We start from the raw sequence: 9294 nt of genomic DNA on the forward strand, positions 1-9294 counted from the left end.
TTAAGCCTTTAATGCACTAAGCATGCATATTGCTATTATGCATTTTTCTAACAGTTACTAATTTGCAAGGAAAACCTTCTAATTTAGCCATATTTTTGGGAGGGCTGTAGTTTATCAGGCTGCAGAATATGCTACCTAGTGTTGTACAAGGGGAAGACTACAGCACACCTATGGATTCCTACCAAATCTGGGATGAACCTTCTGATTGCTGGCGAGCCTGTAACAGGCTTTTATGGAACCTATTTGGGATTAGTACTACTGATTTGCTGTGGTGAGAGAAAGAAAAGAGGGATTCTGAATTCCTAGATATCTCTGACTGGGTGGTGCATGCATGACTTTCATGATTATTCTGGTTTTCATTACAGTGGGAACCCCTTTAGTTTAAACTTTAGACTGTTGAACAGCTCAGTTGTGTATTGTGCTAAGCTGCTGACTGCATTACTGAAGAGTATAACAGGCCTATGGACACCTATACCACCTGAGATAACATCCACTTGTCTTGACAGCCTGAGACACACTGTGCTGGAAGTAGCTTAAGTTTCGTGCCTACTGTTTTGCTGTTGGAGATATTAGTAGGAGAGGGGCATTGGTTCAAGGCTGTCTGTCATTGTTTAGTGTGTACGTGGTGTTTCTGATTATTCTAGTTGGCATTTCATTGGGAACCTCTTCTGTTTAAATGGTGGACCATTTCACAGCTTGGCACTCTACTGTACCAAGACAATAAGCTGCTGAATGTGCTACCCAGTGTGTTACAAGGAGAAGCCTACAACAAGCCTATGAACCCTGAAACTTATGAGATGAGGCTTGAGACCTGCTGTTTAGGAACCATCTCAGGATTTGTACTTCCATTTTATTCCAAGTGAGAGAAGGAGCAGACAGGTTTTTTTTTTTTTTTTTTAGAATTCCCCAAAATTGTTAATATTCTATGCAGTCCTTATGCATAGTGCACTGTGTTATACATTAGTAGTTAGTGGTGCTCTTTTATTATTCTGTTGCCTTCTCCCACCACACTTTCCTTCCTTCCTTCTTTAGTCTTGAGAGGTTTAACAATTCCACCAATTATACTGTGTTCTCCCCTTCTCATTTTTGTCAAGATTATGCTCCTTCTGGAGATAGGAATCTTTTAATTGTTTCATTTTTTGTATCCTGCTCCTTTTCTTCCAGCTGGTGGTAACTACACTTTTTTTTTAATTCCAGAGGCTACAGCCCTAATTATTCTTCTCTCCCTTTGCTGCTACCCTTTTTTCTCCTGACCCAGTTCCCAAATACAGAAGTTCCAGGAAATTCCCCTTCTTTCTGGAACATCTCTTTTCAAATTTCCAGAGTGTCCCTCCACATCACTTTGATCCATTTACAGCTCCAGAACATATCGACCATCCCTGTGTCTCTCTGTCAAATGCCTTCAGCACTGGTGTCAGCTTTTCTTCCCTCTTTTGGCCTTATAATGGTAAGGTACTGTTTATGTATCAGTCTGAGTGTCTTCTACTGCTAATCTGATTTTTCCATTTCGCCCATGTTTGCCTGTGATGATGTGAGGTATTGCCAGTTGTGCCAGGAGAAGTAGGGCAGTGGATGTGTAACATATGACAACACAGCTAGCTGGTGTTTTATAAACAATTATATATAATTTGTATATCAAACTGATCTGTACAGGTGCTTTTGTTTAAAATGTATTTGTGAAGCTGCTTGTGTGTACCAACAGTGGGTCCTACTGCACAGAAAAAAACAAATACACCTGTATGTCAGACTGTATTATAACTGCTGAAATTAATATTTAACATAGGATACTGGGAGAGAAGAGGTTAATCTCAGTCCAGCTAACTTTGAAAAATAGTCTGAAGTTAAATTACTTGGCGTGAAGGCTGCCAGCCCAGCTAGCTAAAATTTGTAATAATTCTATGTCATTTGTGAATATTAATATGATCCATAGGCTTTTCTTTCAAATGTAAGAGAACTATATGTTATATGTGTATTAAACTGCTGGTGCAGAAGCATGTGTTAAACTGTATGTTATGTGCTGAGATTCAGGAATGGAACCACAGTGTACCCTACTGGAAAATAACTGATTTAACTTGAAAACTCTAAGAAAATAAGTGAATTGTTTGTGATGGTGATTATCTCAGCTAGGAGACAGAATGTCTGTAGCTAGAAATTATTTATATTGTCTGGAAACAGAAGTAATTACAGGTTTCAAAGGTAAAAGTGTTTAACAATTTTATGACTTCCAGCTTCAGGCAAACTTCTGAAAGATAAGTATTTTGACACAGAGGTGACAAAGAATGCTATAATCTGAGATAACCCAGCAGAAATGTTTGATAGTAACTTAAGAACTATCTCAGAAAGTGAGTCTGTCAATTTTATATTTGTCTTTGGATCTGACAACATCTTTTCATCAGCACTTGTCTGGCTTTGTAAGTAAGGCTTAGATCATAGTATCTCTCTTAGAGAGAGATAGGAATTTAGTAAGATTAGTTTAGATGTTTTCTGTATTAATGTGAGCCTGTCCTGCAATGTTGTTTTCTGTGATTTTGAACTCTGTTGTCACTGTATTGAGTTATTGAGTATTGTCTTGTGCTTTTATTATTAAATATATTTAAACCTTTTAATTGTGGCTGGCTTGTGTAGAGATATTTAAGTTCATAGAGTACTTGCATATGTATTTGCTGACACTGTATAGGCCACTCCTAAATAGCCCTAAAAGTTTTGGTCACACATCATTTGGATAGCAGTAACATTACACAGTAGGATTGGACACCCTTTGGTAAGGGCCTTATAGTAGCTGATAAGTAAGAGTTGTTGGTGGCAGCTGGCACTACCTTATAGTCTGGGCAGAAGGGGTCGAAAACGTATGTAATTTCTGTGGCGTTAAAGCGTTTTGGAATTGTGACTTGTTGCTTTTATATTCACTTTGAATAAAGTGGTCATTCGTGTTTCAGACCTTTATTTGGATTTTCCTAGCAGGACTTTTGGTTTGGTTAATAGAATGTTGGACAACTATTTGCACCATCTGCTGTTTGCATACAGAGAGGTACCCCAGGAATCCATAGGTTTTTCACCCTTTGAGTTGCTGTATGGTCATAGGGTGAGGGGGCCTTTAGATTTGATTTCTGATGAGTGGGAGGGTGAGTGTGAACCCACAAGGAGTCTGTTGTGGCATATGTCCTAAACCTCAGGACAAGGCTTAGGGAGCTCATGAGCTTGGCCTAGGAGAACCTGACAGGAGCCCAACAGCAGAAAAATCTCACGTATAACAGGAATGCTCAAGCCCAAGAGCATGCTGTGGGACAGCAGGTCATGGTTTTCATTCCTGTCAGGCACAATAAGCTACAGGCAACTTGGGAGGGACCCTTCCAAGTGGTAAGAAAGGTCAGTGATGTTAACTACATGGCAAACCTGCTATGTAGGAGGCAGGGACACAAGTTGTACCAAGTTAACATGATGAAACCTTATCATGATAGGGAGGCCCTGGTGCTGAGTATTTGCATTGGATGGCAGAAGGAGTCTGAGGGGGATCTTGTGACTGATCTCCTCAGTGAGGCAAGGACTGACATCTCAGTAGAAGGGGTAACAATGTCCTAGCGCCTATCCCCCACACAGGTTCAAGAAGTCCAAGCAGTGTTGCAGGTGTTTGGGGGCATGTTCACTGGGAAATCTGTATGCACCCACCTGGTACAGCACTTTGTGGATACAAGATCCCAAAGGCCAATCATCCAGGCCCCTTACCGGGTGTCTGAGTGAGTCAGACCGACTCTGAAGGAGGAGATACAGGAAATGTTGGAACAGAGGTTAATCCAGGAGTCCAGCAGTCCCTGGGCCTCCCCAGTGGTGCTGGTACCAAAGAAAGATGGCAGCATCAGGTTCTGTGTGAACTACAGAAAACTAAATAGTCACACAGTCAGATGCTTACCCCATGCCTAGGACAGATGAAGCCTTAGAGCAGCTGGTAGGACTAAGCATCTGACCACTATTGATCTGACCAAAGGTTAGTGGCAGGTGCCCTTAGCTGCCACCACTAGAGAGAGAGGTCAGCCTTTGTGACTCCTTTCAGATTATATGAGTTCACAAAGATGTCCTTTGGGATGAAAAATGCCCCAGCGACCTTACAGAGGCTGGTAGATCATATCCTAGCAGGAGCAGGAGATTATATCCTTGCTTACCTGGATGATATTGCCATTTACAGCCATTCCTGGCATGAGCACCTTCAGCATGTCAGGGAGGTCCTGTGCAGACTGCAAAGAGCAGGGTTTACTATTAAGCTCAGTAAGTGTCAAGTCGGTATGGCATAGAGTGGGGAGTGGTAAGATCAGGCCAGAACCTGCTAAAGTGGAAGCTATTCAGGCATGTTATCAAGAAGCAGGTGAGATCATTCTTGGGGACAGCATGGTACTATAGAAAGTTTGTTCCCAATTATAGTATAAAAGCTGCTCCCCTCACAGACCTGACAAGGAAAAATAGGCCAGATAAGGTAGTGTGGACCCCAGCCTGCAAGCAGGTATTCCAAAAGCTTAAATAGGTTTTGGGAGGATCCCCTGTGTTACACAGTCCAAACTACAGCAAAGAATTTGTTGTTCAGGTAGACGCTTCGAACCATGAGGTAGGGGCTGTACTCAACCAGGTTTCCACAGAGTGAGAAGAGCATCCAGTTGTATATCTCAGCCGTAGACTCCAACCCAGGGAGAAATGTTATGCAACTGTAAAAAAACAATGTCTAGCCATCATATGGGCACTACAGAAACCTCAACCCTGTCTATATGCTATCAGTATGGAAGGAAATTCACAGCAGTTACAGAGCACAATCCCTTAACATGGCTACATTGAGCCAGCCAGCAAAATGTCAAGTTATTAAGGTGGAGCCTAGGGTTGCAGGCATATGATATGGCAGTGCAGCACCATAGTGGATCAACAGTGCCAATGCAGATGGGCTATCAAGACAGGGTATGGGTTAATGTATTCAGAGACAGGCTCACTCCTCTCAAACAATGTTTCTCCAGGGTCACTTGAGAAACTAGCTTGAGTCTTCAAAGAGAGAGAGATGTGACAATGTGAGATATTGCCAGCTATGCCAGGAGAAGTAGGGCAGTGGATGTGTAACATATGCCAGCATAGCTAGCTGGAGTTTTGTAAACAATTATATGTTATTTGTATATCAAATTGATTTGTACAGGTGCTTGCACTGAAAATGTATTTGTAAAGCTGCTTGTGTTAAAAATGTATCAATAGTGGGTCCTGCTGGACAGAAAATATGAATACACCTGTATGACAGACTGTATTATAATTGTTGAAATTAATATTGTAACAGAGGATACTGAAACAGAAGAGGTTAATCTCAGTCCAGCTAACTTTGAAAAATAGTCTGAAATTAAATTACCTGGTAGGTTATAAAGATTGTATCTCACAGTTCTGATTGCAGCCAGAGATAAAATGCTGGTAAAAACAAGGACTGGGAATTGTATTGTATTGTCCTTAGTAGTGAACTATTTGCTACTCTGAAAGGGTGGAGGTGTTGAAATGCTTCCAGATGCTATAACACATTTATTTAACATTTGTTGACCAGGAAAGTCTGTCTAGAACAGAGCGTATTTTCAGCAGAGGTCTGGGGAGAAACACTTCAGACACATATCTTTGGAATGTGGGAGGAAAATGGAGCATCTGGAGGAAACCCATGCGAATGCAGGGAGGACATGCAGACTCCACATAGAAGGCACCCCAGCCAAGAATCGAACCACATAACCTCTTGCTATCAGGTGACAACATTAACTGCTGCACCAGTGCATGCCCACATCTTAGCAAAGCTCTGTCTGTGTGTATGGTAATACATATTTGAGAAATTCTGGTTCAGTTTCTAGTAAAGGGGAGTAGTATGGGAACTAGACATCAGATGACCAAATGTTATATAATTCTGGAATCCAGCAGTGAAATGATGTTTTAATACTAGATCAGACAGAAGTCTCAGAGCAGTCTGCTTTTGAAACCTGACATAGAATGATCACTCACCCAGGACATAGAAGGATCACTCACCCACTTCATCTTGCCTTGCTTTAGTAAGTAACCAGGGAATAGTAATTCTTTAGCTCAGTCAGAAAAATATAGTGAGATTAGTTAAGTACTGTTTTTCAATATCTGTGTTATTTTTAATATTTCCTGTAACTTTAACTCTGGTGTTTATTGTAAATAGATATTTAGTATTTTCATGTTCTTTTATTACTTATTATTAAATATATTTAAACTTTTCATTTTGGCTGGTCTTTTAGAGAATATTTTAGCCTTTGAGAGTACTTATATTTATTTGGTGACACTGTGGCCTCTCCTGTAAACCTTACTGCATTGGTCAAACACTACCATTTGTATTAGTATTAATTTTACTCAGTATAATTGGGTACCATTATAAGAGCCTTTGAATAGCTGGCTTTGGAGTATCCTGGTAGCAGTATCTACCTTATAGTCTGGGCAGAGGGAGTTAGCTAGTAAATCTGTGCCAGCATTTCCCAGATGTGTGTGTGTTAGCTACTTGGAGCAGGGGCACAGTGCACTGGTTTCACAGAGAGAGAGGTGGAGGATTTGGCCTGGGACACTCGGCTGAGGACTCAGTTCTATAGCTGTCTCCAGTGGAGATTCTTACTGGGGGCCTGGAGAGAGAGAGAGGAAAACCCAGACCCTGGACTGAGTGTGTTCCCTGTATGCTCTTGAGGGAAAAAGCTGCATCTGGAAATACTATGTGTATCTATCTTACTTTGTTCTAAGTGAACGTCCCTCACCGGTGTCAGTGGTGAGGATTTAGGCTCCTTGATTAATGGCCCAGAAGGGGGGACATCACAGTGCCCTTCTCCTCTTTCTGTCCTTTTCTTCATTTCTTTTACCATTCCTGACCCCTGTTTCCTATATCCATTTTTCATTTAGTCTCCTATGGCACCACAACTTTCCCTGAGCAACCCAAATTCTTTGGTGAGCTATCCAACAACTAAAATACTATCTATTTCTCTGTACCATTCTATGTAATTTTTTTCTCATAATTTTCTGTGTATTTTCCATGTTTCCTTCTACTTCTGTCCCATGATGTTTCCCAATCCCTTTCCTCCCCTGATCGTCCTGTTTCTTTCTTGTTCCCATGGCATGCTTCCCTGTTCCTTCACTGCTTTTTCATTCTTTTGCTTGAATCCTTCCCACTCCTGTCACAGCCCCTTCATTCATATATTTTCTTTGCCTCTCCTTCACTTGATTTCTACCTGGTTATATTCTATGTGAGTGCCATGGCAGGTAGGTGCAAGACTCCTCGCCCACACCTTCTTATGCTTAGACTCGGTTTGCTCCTTGCCACCACTTTCCCTTTTTTATCCAGTCTTCCACTGTCTTCAGAAGTTGCCATTGTTGTCTCACTTTTTGGGTTGATGAGTATCATCATCACATATATTATCATGGTAATGCCATCATTTTTATTGTATTTAGTCTCCCTAGTCGTGTGCATATTTTCTTTCCCTCCATTTCTAGCACCTATTTAACCTTCTCCCTTTCTTTCATATTTTCTAGCACCCTCCAGTCTGTTCCCTAACCTCAACTCTATATATTTTGAATAGCTGGTTTTCTGTGTTTCCCCTATCCCTCATTTCCTCCTTTTCCACATTTATTCTGTCCTCCACCATTTTTTTTTCTTTTTTGTGTTACACTTCAGGCCAGATGTCCTTCTGAATGTCTTAAAGACTGATAATGTTTACTTTAGTCCTTCCTCTTTATCCTCTGACAGTAACATGGAATCATCAGTAAACATAATAAACTTGGGATGATCCCTCAATGTTCATGCAGTTTGCTTATTTATTTTATTTATTTTTTTTTTTATCTAGAGAACTAGCTCCTTTATAAACATTGTGAATAGTCCTGGGGAGAGTGTGCACATTTACCCCTCATCCCCTCTTTCCACATCAATTGACTTAGAAATCCTCCGATTTACCATTACCTCTAGTTCTGGGTTCCAGTACATTGATTTGATCCACCTTATGAATTATTTCCCTGTGAATCTCCTTTCCTACACTTCTCATAGAAATTCCCACCTCAGTGTATCAAAGATGTTTTCAAGGTCAAACAAGATTACTCCCATTTTCCCTTCACCTCCACTGCCATGAATTTCAGCAGTGCTCATTAATTTTTTCTGCCCCACAGCCAAGCCATTTTGTCTTAGATTATTTTTGGGAACACCTTATCTAGCCTGCCTCTTAAGATTTTTGCCAATACTTTAATGTCACTATTTATCGGATATACTGGTCTGTAGTTAATTGCCTCTATCCTTTCTCCTCTTTCTGTGGAAATTACCAACATGCTTGCCCTCCTCACTGTATTTTAGATTTCTCCTGACTGTTGTATCCTCCTACAGTTCTCATTTAATATTTTGTTGACTACTTCCCCATTCCAAATGTACAATGCAATTTGGTAACCATCAATTCCCACTTTCCTTTCTTTCATTGTTTCCACCACCTTCCTTACTTTCTTTGCCATGATGTCGTTGTTTAAGTTCTCCTGTTCTCTGACAATTTGTATTGCCCTCCTTTCCTGTCCAGAACCAATCCCTCTGCTGATAAATCTCCTCCTCCCTGTATGTTTGTTTGTAGTATTTTATAAATGTTTCTCTAATCTCCCTGACATCCTCTGTCATGATGCCTCCTCCTCTGTTCTTATTCTTGCTCACCTTCTTTCTCACTTTCTGCTGCTTTGGACTTTCTTGACAGGTGCCTTCCTACTTCTTTTCCCACAATCCACCAGTCCTGTCATCTTTGTATTGCCACTGCTCTACCTCTGCTGCTCTCATTATTTTTGTTTCTGGCTCCACTTTTATTGTTGCTTCCTATATTTCTTGTACCTCGTCATCTGCCCCCTCCCACACACACACACACACACACACACACACACACACACACACACACGCACGCACGCAAGCACACATATACACACACATGCACACACGCACACACACACACACACACACACGCACGCACGCACGCACGCACACACACACACACACACACACACACACACACACACACACACACACACACACACACACACACACACACACACACACACACACATTGTCTTTTCTGTATTTCCAGTGGCCTTTTTTCTGGCTATTTAATTGCTCTCTCCTTATTTCTCATCCTTTGTCTCTCCATCTTGATTACTTTTCTTGCCATTGCTGCCTTCACTCCATATCCCCACATCTCATTGTTTCTTTATCTCTTTCATTTTTCTTCATCATTTATTTTACAATGTTCATTAGCTTTTTCTTTTCTTCATGTTCCCTCATCATCA

Source organism: Protopterus annectens, chromosome 6.part0 (assembly GCF_019279795.1).
Source record: "Protopterus annectens isolate FY-2018-M chromosome 6.part0, PAN1.0, whole genome shotgun sequence".
NCBI classification, from domain to species: Eukaryota; Metazoa; Chordata; order Ceratodontiformes; family Protopteridae; genus Protopterus; species Protopterus annectens.